The sequence below is a fragment of the Tenrec ecaudatus genome, chromosome 16, assembly GCF_050624435.1.
Source record: "Tenrec ecaudatus isolate mTenEca1 chromosome 16, mTenEca1.hap1, whole genome shotgun sequence".
NCBI lineage: Eukaryota > Metazoa > Chordata > Mammalia > Afrosoricida > Tenrecidae > Tenrec > Tenrec ecaudatus.
The window spans coordinates 19,458,481-19,478,469 of record NC_134545.1 but is presented as its reverse complement, the minus strand read 5'-3'; the positions used below and the strand labels follow the sequence as shown (position 1 = coordinate 19,478,469).

General features: G+C 43.9%; 1 pseudogene; it reads left to right on the top strand.

Annotated features, from left to right (window-relative positions):
* The window catches only part of LOC142429634 (mitochondrial import receptor subunit TOM5 homolog), a 33,684-nt pseudogene extending 19,058 nt beyond the window's left edge, over positions 1–14,626 (top strand).
* The last annotated feature ends 5,363 nt before the right edge of the window (positions 14,627–19,989 follow it).

Sequence of the window (19,989 nt, the reverse complement as noted above, 5' to 3'; positions counted from 1 at the left end):
TAATCACTGCGTGACCAAGGCTGCCCCATGGTGCTTACACAGCCGAAATGGCTTATCCCCCCATCACAGGAAGCATCCTGAGCTAGAGAGCAGTCAAGGGATTCCTATTATGTTAGGTGACTCAAGGCTTTACCCACATTTTGAGTGTGTCAGGTCAGAGTTTTCTGTAGTTGTTGATTAGTGAGGGCTCTTTTTTTTGATGTACTGGACTCCAGAGCCCAATTAGGAGAGTTTGGGCGATTAGTCAATGATGATACCACCCTGGCAGGGACTGGATCAATTCCTGACCTAGGGCATGGGGGGTGAATTGAGGAGGTTATTCTAAGTATAAGACAGACTTTAGCTTCTGAGTGTGTATCCAGGTAAGGAAGTTGTCTAAGGGGACATCCCCTGGTAACTCGTGATGGTGAGGTTTTGTGGTTAAGGGATTTGAGTAACATGCCCTGCAGTTAAGATATCAAAGGGTAGTGGAGGCACTTTAAGTGTATAAATAGATGAGTCAGTCGTTGAAGGAGAAGCAAAGTGCTAGCATCTAGAGGAAAGGAGACAAGGTATTTTAATGAAGCTACAAAGACAATTGGATAAGCAGGTGTCGTCAAACTAGGGCCCACGGGCCACATGTGCCCCGCCGAGGACATTTATCCAGCCCGCCGGGTGTTTTTGCCCCATTTCTTTTTTTTACTTCAAAATAAGATGTGTGGAGTGTACATAGGAATTTGTTCATAGTTTTTTGGTAAACGATAGTCCGGCCCTCCAACGAGTCTGAGGGACAGTGAACTGGCCCCCTGTTTAAAAAGTTTGAGGATCCCTGGATAAGAGAGACATTGCTGGGGGGTGGGGGTGGGTGGGAGGTGGTCAGCAGTACTTGGGTTGTTGCTTTAGTAATGCACTAAGGATTGTCAGCCAGCATAAGTGGAAGGATATAAGAGAGAACACCTGGATTCTTGGTGGTTTTACTTAAGAAAGTCTTAAGGAAGCAGTGTTCTCATTCCCAGAGAGATTGTATTCAACAAAGTGTCATACAGCCACCTGCCTGGTGTGTACTTAACCGCTGGTACAAAGAGGTTCAAGTGAGATAGAGGTAGTATGGAGATGCATGGTTATTTCAGAATGAAAATCATGATAGGGGATCAAATTGAGTCTAAGAGCTGCACGGATAAGGGTCAGGATTGAAGCGAGGACAGTGAAACGACATTTGCAGCAATAGAATCCACTGGCAAGTCTAGGGCAGAGGGCCCGGCTAAAGCTACAGGCCATGTCCAGTGGTGATACTTGGAGTTGAGACAGTGTCTTGAGTGGATGTCTCCTGAGATGTCTTCCATTATACTCTTGGGCTGGTGTAGGACACCCCTACTGTTAACCTTGAGAGCAGTCTCCTTGGGAAGGATATAACTCGTCGGGCCCAAGGTCATTAAGTAGTGTGGGGGGGGTCCTTTGTGACACCGTGTTGATTTTGCCCCGGTGGCTACCAGAAGTGCAGAAGTTTACAAGCCTAGAAGGGTTCTCTAGGGCACAGCAGCCACATCTCTGGGTTCCCCTGATTTGGGTTCTACTTGTCTCATACGCATGGCGTCTTTCTGAGAGCATTTATATGCAAGCTTCATGGTGGCTTTCTGTAGTCCAAACAAAGGAGTGGCCCATTTTCCAGAACTATCTCGATCTAGGGCGTGCCTGTATATCAGGAGCTGCAGCTTAATTTGAGGGCAGGAGGAAAGCTAATGGCAAGACCGGAACCTTGTCAAGTTCGCAGAGTTGTTGGGCTAGAACCAGGTTGGTTTAGATCAACCATATTGCCAGATTCTACCACAAACTGTAGAATTAGCTAGATCTCCGGCTGTATACACAAGCTCGGTGATATGTGGGAAAGGGATCATTTAGGGAACGTCCAGGTCCTCTCACAAGTCCAAGTACTTCCGCTTGTCTATTTGAAGCAAATGGTTCTTATTATAGCGAATCCCTGGGATCTGTGAGCTGCCACACCACCAGGGGAAACCAAGTAACCAAAGCCGGGGGGATATGAATTTGATAATTGTTTTTTCTCCTTGGATGTACCCCAGGGTCAGTGGGAGTTTACCCTCAGAGGTGAAGTGTAAATTTGGAGGTGTCATTTGAGGTTCCAGTGGTCAGGGGAGCCTGTGTTTTTGTGCTTTGCGTTGTCATGTCCATAGATGGATAACATCTGCTCTCAGAGATTATTTTTATGTTTGCAACCCACAGTTCCTTCTGCTGATGAATCTGGGAGGAATGAACTCTAGTCATTGCAAGGAGTTAGGGGAGTCTGGGTCATTTAGAGAAGACTATTGTGGCAGGGTTCTAGACGAGAAAGGATGTGGAGGGGAGCACTTTCTCAGGGTAAAGGGCCCTCCAAGTTTCTACCTTTGTTTCTGTGAGCTTTTCATAGTTCCAGGGTTATATGCCATGACTCACCCATCCTCTATCAGGCCTACACCTCTGAGCCGATGAGAGATTGATGGAGACACTAAATGTGTAGGGAGAGGGGGTTATATGAGAGGCGATTTGTGGGGAGTGTCTCCCTTGGTGACTAGCAGACCATAGAAAGCTGAAGGAAGCTTGTGTGAGGGATATGTAATCCCAACAGACTATAGTTTAGAAAGATTCGCTCCCAAGGGAATTCAGAGATGCATTTTTTGGGGTGTGTAATTAAATTGCTTTATTGGGGGCTCTTACAGCTCTTATAACAATCCATACATCAATTGCATCAAGGGCATTTGTATATATGTTTCCACCATCATTTTCACAACATTTTCTTTCTACTTGGCCCCTTGGTATCAGGGTGCCTCCCATCCTTGTGAACCCTTGATAAATTATTATTACTTTGATATCTTGCATCATCTGCTATCTCCCTTCACCCATGTGTCTATTGTTCATCTATCTCTCAGAGAGGGGGAGTTATACATCGATCATTGCTTTTAGTTCCCTCTTTCTCCCCCAACCTAGCCCCAATCCTCCTGGTATCGCTACTCTCACAACTGTTCCTGGCGAGGGGGGTGGTTATCTGTCCTGGATTCCATGTGTCGGAAGCTCTTATCTGTACCACTGTACATGCTCTGGTAGCCGGGTTTGTAAGGTAGAACTGGGGTCATGATAGTGGAGGGAGGAAGCATTAAAGAACCAGAGGGATGCTGTGTGTTTCGTCAGTGCCATACTGCACTCTGGCTGACTCGTCCTCTCCTTGTGACCCTTCTGTGAGGGGATGCAGGTTCATGTTTAGGTCCATTTCCTAGATTGGAATTGTTGAAAGATCTTTAAAAGCGGCATCTTATGAGGTTAGGGGCTCTCGAGGGTGATACAGCAGGTGATAGAGCAGGATGCACAGCTGTACTGCTTAGGATGTCAAGTGTAACCTTTGTTAGGAATCAGTGATCATGACAGAGGCATCCGCATTGCCTAAGGCTGAGTGCGGTAGTTATTTCACACAGCACATGGTATGACGGAAAAACCAGCATCCTTCCATCAAGGAACCAGTAATGGGCAGGGCAGAACAGGTGGCCTTGGCAGACGGTGTCAAAGGGCCAACAGTCTCCATGCCAGTTGGCATAAGGTTTTGAGTCTTCTTGACCATCACCCCGAGGGCACAGAGCCAGTGTGGGGTCTTAGTGCATCAGGCACATCCGGTATTGGTTTAATCTCTTGGCCAGTGCAGGGAAATTTGGGGGGTCCCTTGGAAGTGAGAGGGCCTACTTTGTGTCTTGTTGTGAGTGCATCATGGGATTGAAGAGGGCCTCTGGAGCGCAGGCTTGGGTACGAAAGTGATGACAATGTATAGTGTAGGGAAGTAGGTCCTTCCATGCTGGTGTTCCCAGAGCGGCTTCCCTCCTAAGGCCGGTGTCTGGATTTAACGGGCGGGCAGACCAGAGAGCTCATCACTGGTCACCAGCTGAGAATTGGTTGGCACACAAGCTTCAGGGAGGCTATGCCAGAGGGAGAGAGAATCAGGGACACAGTCGCAAGTGAATCCAGTCGTGCCAACATGGAGGTCATTCCATCTGTCATGAGAGAGGTGTCAGAAGCAGAAGAAAAACGAGGTTCACCGAAGGCTGCCCCCACTTGGGCTGGTGTCTTTGCTTTCAGTAATGGATTCTGATTCCCCTGTTGTCTCAGCTGACTAGCCCACAGGGTTTCCCCTTGTGCCAGAAGGGGTGGTAACTGGGTGCCGTTTTCAAGGGACTGAGCACAGGGTGGGGCGAGGAGAGGTAAGACATCTTAAAAGAATTATTTTGGGTCCTTCCTGCACTCTTCAAAGACCCACATCCGAATGGTCAGGTTTGGAAGGTTAGGTACAAGCTCCATTTCAAAAGGAAATCATCGGAGCCGTGGTGAGCCTGTTAGGTGGCAAGCCTATGACAAGATGACCTTAAAAGTGGACCCTTGGGATAAGCTGGATCCTGGGGAAGTTATACATAGTGGGGCTTTGTTATAACAGTGAATGGCTGAATTTCAGGGACAAGGAACAAGAGCTCAGAGGTGGCTGAAAAAAACCCAGGGTAGCTCTGGGTTCATTTTCATGATCTCCCTGGACTAAATCAGTCAATAGGATTTGGATCTCCAGTTTAATCAAGCTGAGTGGCTGTCTTAGGCAAGTGTTGTCCTCTCTAGGGTGTCCTATCACCATCCCAAATTTAGCACTCAGAAAGTTACAGTGGCTGAGTTTGGGGTAAGGAGGGTGGCTAGATCTGCAACGCCTGACTCGCCTGCCCCGCAGCTGCTGCTCAGTCCCTTCCTTTTTCGAGTTTAAGCTCACTCTGGGCCAGCTACAGCGGTAGCAGATCCCACTTCTGACCTTCTCGCTCCCAGCACCTGCTGCCTGGAGCCACCTACCCACCGCAGGGTGGATTCTCCTGTCTCTCTTGTAGAAACTCCTCCAATCTGGGACTCTCATGCCCTTCTCTCCATATGAGCTTCCACGGTCAAGTCCAACCCCCTCCCACCAGAGCATCTGCATCCAACGTTTAATGTCGGGCTCCCTTGTGTGGTAGTCAGGCTTTGGGTCAAGTTGGTTGGGCCAGGGTTTTCAATAGTTTGCCAATAATCCTCCCATGATATGATCTTACACAAGGTCATCAACTGCATTATGGTATCTCCATCTGTACAACTCCATGTGATGAACTCTGGGAAAGGTCAGCAGTGGTGGAAGGACGTCCCCTGGATTAGGTCACAGCCTGGATGCAATGGAAAGAAAGGCTCCATGGGAAAGCTTGTTACTTTTGCTGGATCGAGGTCCTGCATCTGGTTCTTTAGCTGCCCGCCATATTGTCTGCCAAACCTAGCAACCATCAGCAGACTGCCGACCTTGGATTCATTCAACTCTGCATCCATCAACTGCTGGTCTTCTTAACTTCATGGCTTTTTATCACCCACCTCCCATCTATACAAGTCAGGAGAAAGCTCCAGCTTACTATTTGAGCTATGGACTGGGTTCACCCACTTTTACAACTGTGTGAGCCATTTCTTGATATAAACCTTTCTGTGTACCCACATAAATAAGTGCCACTGGTTTTGCTTCTCTACAGAACCCAACCTAACAAATGCGCATAATCAAGATACTGCCTCCCAAGCTACTCTTCTCAAGGCTCCTCACTCAAACCAGTGGGAGCTTATTCGCACTGTCCCAGACACTCCCACGGCCTGCCACTGAAACGACCAGTCCACCTTTACTGAGGTTCTGCAGGCCCAACACCACACTGGGCCTCACTTTTGACCCTGGAGCCACTGCTAGGCCTCTGGGGGCATCAGCATGGAGCTGCCACTTCCAACAACTCCCTCCAGACAAGAATCCTAACAACACCAGCCCTGGGCTCAAGCTTCACTCCAGATTGGCCAGCCTCGAGCACCCCAACAGGGTCAGCATTCAGAGATTCATTACCTATGGTAACCAATAGGTGAGGTCGGCAGTTCAAACTCACCAGGAGAAAGAGGAGGCCATCTGCAATCACAGCCTTGGACACCCTATGAGGCAGTTCTACTTTGTCCTCCTGGGTAGTTATGAGTCAGAATCAAAGTCAATGGGTTTGGGTTCCAACAGTAGAGACTCTGAAGGTCATCTGATGGAGATCAGTGAGCGGATGGATTCAGTCCTACAAGCTCTTGATTGTTTTACAGACATGATGCAGTGGGCAACTTTCTGTGGCTTGTCCTTTTCATTTACTATTTGCTTTTTTTCCTATAAGCCCCCATATCTACCTACTACAGATTAGTCAACACTACAAGTGCATCATGGTTTCCTTGTAGATATTGATCCTCCCTTCTCCCATATCCAATGTTGGCTCCTTCCTTTCCCCTTTTAAAATATGTTGCAATACATCTCTTCAATTAGGATGTTTTCCTCTAGAGAAAATGTTCAACATAGCTGTAGTGGGATTGCTGGGTTTCAGCATGGTGCATGACTTTGAATGTAGATAGATACTGCTCTTCGTATCCGTCAGAGCGGCAACGTAACAAATTTGACCACTGAGAAATGAGTTTAGAGAGCTATGATAATCCTGGTGGCATAGTAGTTGTTTGTTGAACTGCTAACTTCAAGGTCAGCAGCTGGGAATGACTATACACTCTGCAAGGGAAAGAGGAGGCTTTCTACTCCCGTAAAGAGTTCCAGTCTCAGAAACCCACACGGTAGTAAGTTTGGTGTTTGGGATTTGGTGGTGGCCCAGTGGTAGAATTCGCACCTTCTATGGTGAAGTCTGGGTTCAGTCCCTAGCCATTGTACCTCAAGTACAGCTGCCACCCCAGAGTCTTTTTCATTAGGCTCCGATGCGGAACACAGAGCGTCCAGCTTGAAGACAAGTTTGATGAGCCGCTTCTGAAAAGCAGCCAGATGATGTGATGTGATCCGGCAACTGATGAGGGGGATGTTGTAGGATTGAGTAACGTTTTGTTCAGCAGGACCTAGGGCTGAGTCACAGGCTAACAAGAAGACTGGCTTACAACAACAGTTGTGGTTAGGTGCTGTGAACTGGGCTCCAACGCATAGCAATCGTATGTGCAGCAAGAACAAAATCTTCAAAATTATTTTTAGGTTTGAGCCCATTGCTTTAGTCCTATATCAATCCATTCATATTTTGGATGCCTTCCAACCCTCGGGACACATCTTCTGGAGCTATATCCGGTAATATTCTGTTGCTGTTTATAAGGTTGCCAGGGGCTAATTTTTCAGAAGTGGGCTGCCTCGTCCTTCTTCCTAGGCTGTTCTTTATTCAGAAAGCTCTTCTGAAATCCGTTCGCTCTGGGGGACCCTGCGGGTATTTGAAATACCAGTGGCATAGTTTTCAGCAGCACAGCAAAAATGCAAACGACCACAATAAACTGACTGATGACGAACGGGGAGAAACAACACTAATAAGCAGTTATTACCATTCATGGTTCCTGTAGGTCAGGAATTCCGGAGAGGTTTAGCTGGGTGGTTCTGGATGATATCTGTATGCATTTGGCACAGTGAGTTAAGTGTTTGGCTGAGAACCACAAAGCTGAGGGCTAGGGGTTTGAACCCACCAGCCGCTCCTTGGGGGAAAGATGAAGCTATCTGCTCCTACAAGGATTTTAGCCTTGGAAATGCTACTCAGGTCACTATGAGTTAGAATTGACGGTGGGACTTTGGTTTATGCATTTTCCTGTGGATCCCTGTTGGCCCGGGGCTATGCATTGGGCTGGGTTATGCATTGGGCTGGTAACGGTAAGGTCGACAGTTCAAACTCACTAGTCCTGCCTCTGGGGACAGATGTGGCTGCCTGCTTCTCTAAGAATCACAGAAACCTTAGGGGAGGGTAGCTATGAGACAGAATCAACCCAATGGCAAGAAGCTTGGTTTTTTTTTGGCTTTATGCATTTGCATATTCTAGATTTTTTTTTCATCCAAATGGGATTATATAACATTTGTTCTTTGTGTCTGACTAAATTCATGAAAATTCACTGCCATCGAGTCAATGCTAACTCATAGCGACCCTCTGGGTTTCTGAAACGGTAACTGTTTATGGGATTCGAATGCCCAGTCTTTCTCCTAAGGGGCTGCTGGTGGTTTCAAACTGACAACCTAGCAGATCGCAGCCCAACACATAACCACTACACCACCAGGGCTCCACTAAGGTAGCTATAAATCAGCAATGACTTAATAGCAGTGATTTTTGTTTGTTTGTTTAATGTTTTCATGGTTAATTCATGTTGTAGCATGTGTCAGATCTCCATTTAATCTTTTTTTTTTCATTTTACTGGGGACTTGTACAACTCTTATCACAACTCTTATACATCCATCCATTGTGTCAAGCACATGTGTACATTTGTTGCCCTCATCATTCTCAAAACATTTGCTTTCCACATTGAGCCCTTGGTATCAGCTCATTTTCCCTTCCCTCTTCACCTTCCCATGAACCCTTGATAATTTATAAATTATTATTATTTTGTCATGTCTTACACTGTCCGATGTCTCCCTTCACTCACTTTTCTTTTGTCTGTCCTCCAGGGAGGGAATTATATGTAGATCCTTGCAATTGGTTCCCCCTTTCTACCCCACCTTCCCTCCACCCTCCTGGTATTGCCACTCTCACCACTGGTCCTGAAGAGATCATCTGTCCTGGATTCCCTGTGTTTCCGGTTCCTATCTGTACCAGTGTACACCCTCTGGTCTAGCCAGATTTATAAGGTAGAATTGAGATCATGATAATGGGGGGGGGGGTGACGGAAGGGGAAGAAACATTTAAGAACTAGAGGAAAGTTGTATGTTTTTTTATTGCTACACTGCACTCTGACTGGTTCAGCTCCTCCCTGCGACCCTTCTGTAAGGGGATGTCCAGTTGCCTACAGATGGGCTTTGGGTCCCCAATCTGCTCTCCCCCTCATTCACAATGATATGGTTTTTTGTTCTTTGATGCCTGATAACTGATCCCTTTGACACCTCGTGATCACACAGGCTGGTGTGCTTCTTCCATTTGGGCTTTGTTGCTTCTCAGCTAGATGGCCACTTGTTTACCTTCAAGCCTTTAAGAACCCTGGATGGTATCTCTTTTGATTGCCAGGCACCATCAGCTTTCTTCACCACATTTGCTTATGCACCCGCTTTGTCTTCAGTGATCCTGTCGGGAAGGCGAGCATCATGGAATGCCAGTTTAATAGAACCAAGTGTTCTTGCATTGATAAAGGACTTGAGTGGAGCCCCAATGTCCATCTGGTATCTTAATACTAAACCTATAAATACATGCACATAGATCTATTTCCCCATAATCACATATAAATATATTTATATATGTACATGCCTGTATTTAGACCTCTACAAATGCCTTTTGGCTCCTAGTTCTTTTCTCTATTTCCTTTTACTTTCCTCTGGTCCCATTATCATGCTCAGCCTTCATTTAGGTTTCAGTAATTCATTTCATCTTTAAATATGATTCCACTACATATATTTTGGTATAATTTTTTTTTGTAAAATTGATCACATAGCCATGAGTCCTTTGGACACATTTTGGCCTCAAACTGATGGTCTCCTCCATCCTTATGATTTGGCTTTGTCTTGTCTTTTCCAGTTGAAGGCTTAATAAAGGGATCTCTATAGAAGATATTTAAATTTGGGATCTTTTCTCTCCCAGAATAGTACTAGAACATATTACCAAGAAAGTAAAAAGACAAGCTACTAAATGGGAGAAATGTTTGCAAACTAAACATCTGATAAGAATATAAAAATCACTCCTACATTTCAATGAAGGAATGCTGGTGGTGTCAGATTGTGCCTGTAAAAATTTACAAAGCCTCAGAAGCCCCATATAGGCTCGCTATGTGTCGGAATTGACTATATGACAGTGGGTTTGGGGTTTAGGACACTTCAATGAAAACACAATAAAATTTTTAAATGAGCAAAAGAGTTGAGTAGATATTTCTCAAGAGTAGACCCCATTCCCGTGTGCCGGCTCTTGAAGGCAATGGTCCTGCTCAGAGCCGCTCATTCCCAGAGATGACTGCAGGGCTGGTCTCAGCTTGAGGGGTGATGTCCTCTCCCTAGATGGCAGTGCTACAGAAGTCAGCCTTGAAGATACAGTTCATGGAGAGCAGCTGGTCTGACTTACTCACCTGGGGACAAATCAAGAGGGGAGTACAATGGACCAATGATGGGAGCGAAGCCAGAGCATTAGATTTCGCCATCCCTGACTGCAGGAATATCAATGGGGGGGGGGGGGCTTTTAGGATGCTTAACTTTCTGACACAAATACTGAAGACCAATAAGGTGTATGTGTTGTTAGGTAAGAAGGACTCAAGATATGGAGAGAAAAGAGGACTGGACTGATGGATTATAACGTGCCTACTTAACAGAGACATATTCATCTGCTCTGTGTCAGGATCCCGGATAGACTTGCAACAACTTTTATGTTTGTTCTCTCTCTCTCTCTCTCTCTCTCTCTCTCTCTCTCTCTCTCTCTCTCTCTCTCTCTCTCTCTCTCATAGACTTGCGACTACTTGTATGTTTGTTCTCTCTCTCTCTCTCTTTCTCTCTTGGTGTGTGTGTTCATCTATACAAGATAGGCAAGATAGGGAATTCTACGAAGACAGCGACAAGACAGACTGCTCCTGGGAGGCAGCGGAGGGGAGGAGGCAGGGGAGGGGAGGAGGCAGGGGAGGGGAGGATAGTGGTGAGCTAAAAAAGACTGGTGCAGGGGAATAGTAAGGGTCTTAAAATGGATGGTAAGGAGGATGTAGCTTTTCTGGTCATGTCTGATCAATAGAATTGTATCTGAGAAGCATTACTGAGAGGTAAACATGACAGCGGGGCAGGAAGAAAAAAAGAAGGCAAGGAGAAAGAAAAAAAACTATGTATAGGTATACATATATGTGTATATATGTAAATATAAAAATATTCAAATATTTGCATATTTGTTTATATGTGTATATAAGGGCACATGCAACAGGGAGCCAGATGGACTTTGGGTCTCTACTTAAATCTTACCTCTGTGCAAGAATGATTTATTTTAATTGGAATTGTATGATACTCACCATCCTGACATGATTGCTGAAGACAAAATGTGTGCAGAAGCAAATGTGGTAGATAAAGCTGATGGTGTCCAGCTATTAAAATATATAATGTCTGGAGTCTTAAAGGCTTGTAGTCAAACAAGCGGCCATCAAGCAGGGAAGCAACAAATCTCGCATGGAAGAAGCATACCAACCTATATGATCATGAGGTGTCGACAAGAAAAGGTATCAGAAATTCAAAACAAAGCAACCAAATAGATGTGAAGGGGTGTGGGGATGTAATGGAGACCTAAAAGCCACCTGTAAGATTCATTGGACAGTCCCTCTCAGAAGGGCCACACAGAAGGGATGATAAATCCAGGGTGTGGTTTAGCACTGATGAAACCCATAGGACTCTCTAGTTCTTTAATATTTCCTCCCCTTACTATTATGGGTTTTATTTGTTTTACCTCATTAATCATGTTAAACTTGAGTATGTTCATTTGTATAATTAAGATCATCCGAAACATGAAAACCAAGATAAATAACCCTTCAGAAACAGTAACAGGAGTAATGGATCCCTTAGGGAACAGGAAGTTAGGGGGTCATGGGGGGGACAGGGAGCTTGGTAGAATTGGGATCATGATAGTTGGGGCGGGGGGGGGCGGGGCTGGGAGAGGAAGCATTTAGGAACTACAGGAAAGTTGTAGTTTTCATCCTTGCTACATCGCACCCTGACTGGCTCATCTCCTCCCCGAGACTCTTCTGTAAGGGAATATCCAGTGGCCTACAAATGGGCTTTGGGTCTCCACTCCCTTGTTCTGATGATGCCTGATACCTGATCCCTTCGACACCTCATAATCGCTCAGGCTGGTGTGCTTCTTCCATGTGGGCTTTGTTGCTTCTGAGCTAGATGGCTGCTTGTTTACCTGCAAGCCTTTAAGACCCCAGACGCTATCTCTTTTGATAGCCTGGCACCATCAGCTTTCTTTACCACATTTGCTTATTCACCTGCTTTGTCTTCAGCGGTTGTGTTGGGAAGGTGAGCATCATAGAGTGCTAATTTAATAGAAGAAAGTATTCTTGCATTGAGGGAGTACTTGAGTGGAGGCCCAATGTCCTTCTGCTACCTTAATATTAAACCTATAAATGTATTCACCTAGGTCTATTTCCCCATCCTCATATATAAATATATTTGCATATGTACATGCCTTTATCTAGACCTCTATAAATGCCCTTTGCCTCTTAGCTCTTTCCTCTATTTCCTTTGACTTTCCTCCAGTCTCACTATCATGCTCAGTCCCCACCTGGGTTTCAGTAATTCCTCTTGGTTACATTACCCTTGAACCTGCCCTACCAAGCCTCCCACACCCTCCTCACCACCAATTTGGATCACTTGTTGTTCCCTTGTCCCTGGGTTTGTTAACACCACTACCTTTCTCCCCACCTCCTCCTCTCCCATGTTACCCCGAACTGTCGGTCCCATTGTTTTCTCCTCCAGATTGTTCATCCAGCCTATCTTATTTAGACAGACCTTAAAAGGATTTTTTAAATTGGCAAATTTAACAAAGGAAAAGAAGCAAGTATTAGGAATAAGAAATGAAAAGGGTGACAACACAACAGAACCAACTGATGTAAAAAAAAGATAACTACACAATATTACAAGCAACTATACTCCAACAAATTCAAATATCTAGGATTAATGGAAAAATTTCTGGATTTATATTACCTACCTAAATGAACTCAGATTGATATAGAAAACCTCAACAGATCTATAACACAATAGATCAAGTCACTAAAATGCACCTAACGACCAAAAGTCCAGGACCAGGTGGTTTTTAGAGAAGAGCTCACATCAATTCTACACAAAGTAGTCCAGATATAGGAAAGGACAACACATTACCAAATCCATTTTCTGAAGCAAATATAACCCTGATACCATACGCAAGTACGCCCTCAATGTAAGAATACTCTCTTCTATTAAATTAGCATTCTATGATGCTCACCTTCCCGACACAACCTCTGAAGACAAAGCGGGTGAATAGCAAAATGTGGTGAAGACAGCTGATGGTGCCCAGCTATCAAAAAATATAGTGTCTGGAGTCTTAAAGGACTGAAGGTAAACAAGCGGCCATCTAGCTGAGAGGCAACAAAGCCCACATGGAAGAAGCACACCAGCCTGTGTGATCATGAGGTGTTGAAGGGATCAGTTATCAGGCATCGAAGAACAAAAAATCATATCACTGTGTGCTCACCTCCATGATACGATCACTGAAGACAAATGGGTGCATAAGAAAATGTGGTGAAGAAAGATAAGGGTGCCCGGCTATCAAAAGATATAGGGTCTGGGGTCTTAAAGGCTTGAAGGTAATCAACCAGCCATCCAGTTCAGAAGCAACAAAGCCCACATGGAAGAAGCACACCAGCCTGAGTGATCACGAGGTGTTGAAGGGATCAGGTATCAGGCATCATCAGAACAAAAAATCTTATCATAGTAAATGAGGCAGGGAGTGTGGGGTGGCGACCCAAAGCCCATTTGTAGGCCACTGGACATCCCCTTACAGAAGGGTCTCGGGGAGGAGATGAGCCAGTCAGGGTGTGATGTAGCACCAATGCAAAATACAACTGTCCTCTAGTTCCTAAATGCTTCCTCCCCTCACCACACTATCATGATCCCAAGTCTGACTAGACCAGAAGATGTACACTGGTACAGACAGGAACCGGAAACACAGGAAATCCAGGGTAGATGGTCCCTTTAGGACCAGTGGTGTGAGTGGCGATACTAGGAGGGTAGAGGGAGGGTGGGTTGGAAAGGGGGAACCGATTACAAAGATCTACATGTGACCTCCTCCCTGGGGAACGGACAACAGAAAAGTGGGTAAAGGGAGATGTCGGACAGGGCAAGATATGACAAAACAATAATTTATAAATTATCCAGGGTTCATGAGGGAGAGGAGAGTGGGGAGGGAGGGGAAAATGAGGAGCTTATGCCAAGGGATTAAGCGGAGAGCAAATGTTTTGAGACTGATGAGGGCAATGAATGTACAAATGTGCTTTACACAATTGATGTATGTATGGATTGTGATGAGTTGTATGAGCCCCTAATAAAACAATTTTTAAAAATCCTTTCAAAGGACTAACTCCTTGATGATTTTTTCTTTTGTAATTCATTTATTTCTGCTCTAATCTTTATTATTGATTTTCTTTTGCTGGTGAAAGGCTTGTCTTGGTACTCCTGTTTTAATTGTTGTATGTGTTACATTAAAGTGCTGAGTTTTGAATCCGAGAAGCACCTAGATCCCTAGCGAGGAGTCCCTGAAGCCCAGCCACGATGTTTCGGGATCGAGGGCCTCGCGCCGAAGTTGGACCCCGAGGAGATGAAACGGAAGATGCGCGAGGACGTGGTCTCCTCCATACGGAACTTTCTTATTTACGTGGCCCTGCTGCGACTCCATTTATCTTAAAGAAATTGGAGAGTATATGAAGACTTGGCATCGCCTGAGAATATGTGATGTGAAGAACCTGGTTCCAGTCTTCCTAGCTGCAAATGAATAGACCCTGAAAGATATACCAGACTCTGATTGAATGGACTTAAAATCTCTGCTTGACAAGAACAAGTTTTTTTTTCTTTTCTGGTGACTGACTGATTATATAAAATTAATTGGGTAATGTGAAAAGATTTCTTGTGGTATCGCACCTTTTTGCCTCTGATACTCCGTCTTCCGTGAATGTTGATGTTGTTATTATTATTACATCTTGTCAAACTTCATTTTCCAACAAATATTCATCACCAGTGTCTGCATCAGGTCTGTCTTGACCGCCATCTCTGTGGACCTTTTTGTTTTTGTCCAGAATGTAGTTGTGAAGAGTCCATGACAGTTAGTTATATTTTGTGAAAGTTAGCACAGAACCACAATGATATCTGACCACAGAGCCATTAGTCTGTATTTTTTTAAATAAATGTGTCAGTGTGAAAAAAAAATAAAGTGCTGAGTTTTAAAAATCATCTAATACGTGCACTTATTGCTATGAGTTGCCCTAGAACTACTTTTGTTGTATCACAAAAATTTGGGTATGTTGTATTTTTGCTCATGTTTGCTTTAACGAATTTTTTAATCGTACCCTTTATTTCTTCAATTACCCAGTGGTTTTTAAGTAACGTGTTGCTCAATTTCCATGTAATTGAGGTTTTTTTTTTTGTTTGCTTGATTTCTAACTTTATAGAATTGTGATACGAAAAGCTGGTTTGTAGTATCTCAGTGTTTTAAAACTTATTGATGCATACTTTATGGCCCAACACATGATCTATTCTGGAGTATGTTCCACGTATATAGACAAGAACTGTGTTGCTGTTGGGGAAGTGTTCAGTATAGGCCTGAGAGATCAAGTTGATTAATTGTGGTGTTTAGTTCTTCTGTATCTTTGTTGAGTTTTTCCCCCACTTAATCTTTCTCTGAAAGTGGTCTATTAACGTCTCCTACTGTTACAGTAGTATTGTCCATTTGTCTCTGCAGCTCTCTAAGAGTTTTATCAATGCATTTTGAAGGTCTTTCATTGGGTGCAAAGATATTTATTATTACTATGCTCTTTTTTTAATAGTTAGTTCTAGGATCGGTTGTTGGCCTTTAGGAGTGTTTTCCAGTCCAGTCTGTTGGGGCACCACGTACTATGCTTTCTTGTACTTGTTATATAAAGGCCTTGTCTCCTATGATGACTTTTACTTTGATATCTATTTTATAATAAATATCATTGTTCCGCTTCCCTCCCCCCCCTTGTTTTGTGTTGTTCTTGTTAGGTGGCATTGAGATGGTTTCAACTCATAGCAACCCTCTGTACAACAGACTGACACACACCTCGTACTGTGCCATCCTCACAATTGTTCTTACATTTGAGCCCATTGTTGCAGTTACTGTGCCATTCCACCTTATTGAGGGCCTTCTTTTTCTCTGCCCCTTTATTTTACCAATATGACGTCCTTTTCCAGGGCTGGCCTCTACTGGCCACATACCCAAAGTACGTGAGATGCCATCTCTCCATCTTTGCTTCTAAAGCGCATTCTGCTTGTACTTATTTCAAGACAGATTATATGTTTTTTGGCAATCCATGGTATTTCAACATTGTTCGCCAGTACCATAATCCAAAGGTACCTATTCTTCTTTGGTCTTCCTTATCCAATGTCCAACTTTCATATGCATATGAGGCGACTGAAAACACTGTGGCTTGGATCAGCCTCACCTAAATCTCAAGTGACATCCTTGCTTTCCAACTCTTGTGCAGCAGATTTACCCAATGCAATGTGTCATTTCATCTCTTGATTGCAGTTTCTAAGAGTACTGATTGTGGATCCAGGCAAGACAAAATCCTTGACAGCTTCAATCTTTTCTCTATATCATATTATCTACTGGTCCAGTTGTGAGGAATTTCATTTGCTTTACATTGACTCGTAATCCATACTGAAGGCTGTAATCTTTGATCTTCATCAGCAAGTGCTTCAAGTGTTCCTCAATTTCAGTAAGCAAAATGTTTCATCTACCTATCATAGGTTGTTAATAAACCTTCCTCCAATCCTGATGCTGCATTCTTCTACATATAATACAGCTTAACTGATTATTTTCTTAGCATACAGATTGAATTAGTATGGTGAGAGGATAAGACCTTAACACACAACTTTTCTGATTTTATTTTATTTTTTAAACGTTTTATTAGGGGCTCATACAACTCTTATCACAGTCCATACATATACATACATCAATTGTATAAAGTACATCTGTACATTCTTTGCCCTAATCATTTTCTTTTCTTTCTTTCTTTTTTTCCCCTTTTCTTTTTTTACGTTTTATTAGGGACTCATACAACTCTTATCACAATCCATACATATACATACATCAATTGTATAAAGCACATCCATACATTCCCCGCCCCAATCATTCTCAAAGCATTTGCTCTCCACTTAAGCCCTTTGCATCAGGTCCTCTTTTTTTCCCCTCCCTCCCTTCTCCCCCCTCCCTCATGTGCCCTTTGTAATTTATACATCGTTATTTTGTCATATCTTGCTCTATCCGGAGTCTCCCTTACCCCCCTTCTCTGCCATCCCTCTCCCAGGGAAGTCACATGTGGATCCCTGTAATCAGTTCCCCCTTTCCAACCCACTCATCCTACACTCTCCCAGCATCGCCCCTCACACCCTTGGTCCTGAAGGTATCATCCACCCTGGATTCCCTGTGCCCCCAGCCCTCATATGTACCAGTGTACAAGCTCTGCCCTATCCAGCCCTGCAAGGTAGAATTCAGATCATGGTAGTTGGGGGGAGGAAGCATCCAGGATATGGGGGAAAGCTGTGCTCTTCGTCGGTACTACCTTGCACCCTGACTGACCCATCTCCTCTCCTAAACCCCTCTATGAGGGGATCTCCAGTGGCCGACATTTGGTCCTTGGGTCTCCACTCTGCACTTCCCCCTTCATTCAATGTGGTATACACACACACACACACACACACACACACACACACACACACATATACACACACACACACACATATTCTTTTTTTTTGCATGATGTCTTATACCTGGTCCCTTTGGCACCTCATGATCGCACTGGCTGGTGTGCTTCTTCCATGTGGGCTTTTTTGCTTCTGAGCTAGATGGCCGCTTGCTTATCTTCAAGCCTTTAAGACCCCAGACACTATCTCTTTTGATAGCCGGGCACCATCAGCTTTCTTTTATATTTATTTATTTATTTATTTATATTTTTATTTTTTTGCACCATCAGCTTTCTTCGCCACATTTGCTTATGCACCCATTTGTCTTCAGCGATCCTATCATGCCTGATAACTGATCCCTTTGGGACCACTCGATCACACAGGCTGGTGTGTTCTTCCATGTGGGCTTTGTTGCTTCTGAGCTAGATGGCCGCTTGTTTATCTTCAAGCCTTTAAGACCCCAGTCACTATCTTTTGATAGCCGGGCACCATCAGCTTTCTTCACCACATTTACTTGTTCACCCACTTTGGCTTCAGCAGTTGTGTCGGGAGATGAGCATCATAGAGTACCAATTTAATAAACGAAAGTATTCATGCATTGAGGGAGTGCTTGAGTAGAGGCCCAAGGTCCTTCCGCCACCTTAATATTAAACCTATAAATGTAGACAATTAGATCTATTTCCCCATCCTCATATATATGTTTGCATGTACACGACTTTGTCTAGACCTCCATAAATGCCCCTTGACTCCCAGCTCCTTCCTCCCTCTCCCTTGACTTTCCTCCTTCCTGCCCCACCACCATGCTCTGTCCCCACCTGGGTTACAGCTATACCTCTTCTCTATGCAACCTTACTCTTGATCGTTCCCCATCAGGCTTGTCACTCCCCCCTCACTACCATTTTGGGTCCCATGTTGTTCCCTTGTCCCTGTGTTTATTAACACCACTTCCTTACCCTCCTCCCCCTCCCCCACCCGGATCTGTCTGTCCCCCTGGAACTGTCTGCCCTATTGTTTTTCCTCCAGGTAGTTCATCCAGCCTGTCCTATTCAGACAGACCTGTGGAGACATTAACATGCACGAAAACAAGACAGAGGAAAACAAAGCAACAGTATACAACCAGACAATAAAACAACAAAAACAAACCACTGACAAAGAACAAAACAAAACACTTCACAAAAGAAAGGCTTGTAGTTCCTTCAAGGATGGTTTGCTGGCCCTTAGGAGCGTTTTACAACTTTTCTGATTTTAAACCAAGCTGTATTCCCTTGTTCTGTTTGCGCAACTGCCTCTTTTTTTCTTCTTCTGCACAACTGCCTCTTGATCCATGTACAAGTTCCGCATAAGCACAATTAAGTGTTTTGGAACTCCCATTCTTCTTAAGCCTAGTCACAGTTTGTTATGATCCACATGGTTGAACGCCTTTGCATAGTCAATAAAACACAAGCAAATGTCTTTCTGTAATTCTCTGCTTTCAGCCAAGATCCTCCTGTTATCAGCAATGATATCCTATTCTATGACCTCTTCTGAGTCCAGCCTAAATCTGCAGTCAAATGCTCTACCCCTGAGCTATACCCCTGCCAGGCTAAACATGGAAGTTCTTGTCAATCTGTTCTTGAAATGTTCTCAAAATATAGGTAGGATATACTTAAAGTCTTATTTTGACTCTCGTGGACTTGTCTTAATTTCCTTCAGTTTTAACCTGAACTTATATTTATAAGTTGGTCCCTACCTTGGTTTTAGCTGTTTAAATTGCGCTTCTCCAGCAGCTATTCCCAGATGTACTAAATTTAATTTCTGTGTATTCTATATGGAGAAGTTCATGTGCATTGTGGAGAAAAGTATCTGCTATGAAATTGTGAGTCGGGCAAAATTCTATCGTGATCTGCAGCTTCATTTCTATCAAGACCATATTTTCAACTACTGTTCCTTTCTCTTTGTTTCTAACTTTTGCATTCCAATTGCCAATAATTATTAACACATCTTGATTTCATTTTTATCAATTTCAGACCGAAGATGTTGGTAGGGCTCTTCATTTCTTGCATCCCTAGCTTTTGGGGTTGGTGCACAAATTTGAGTAATAATTGTATCTGATGGATTTCCTTGTATGCAGATAGATCTGATCCAATCACAGACAGCATTGTAGTTAAAGCTAGATCTTGAAATGTTTTTTGGACATTACCCTTCCCCTTGAATCTGTCATTCTCACATAGTGAACCATAGAATTTCTGATTCCAAAGAGCTGATGCCAATCCATTTCTGTGGTACTGATCTTTCTGTGGTCCATTTCATTTTTGATAACTCCCAATTTTCCTAGATTCATACTGTACATTTCAAGTTCCAATTAATAGCTGTTTGCAGTTTTTCCCCCCTTTTTTCTCATTTTTAGTCGAGCCCTATCAGAAAATGAAGGCCCCAAAGGCTTCCTCCCCTAGGCATTCAAGCCCTTATGGTCAACTCTATTTTGAGAAGGCATATTTTAAGTGACTTCTGACCTGAAGGGCTCATCTTTTGGCATCATTTCTGAGTGTTCTGCGTCATTAGGCTTTCAGTAATTGACAATGTCTCAC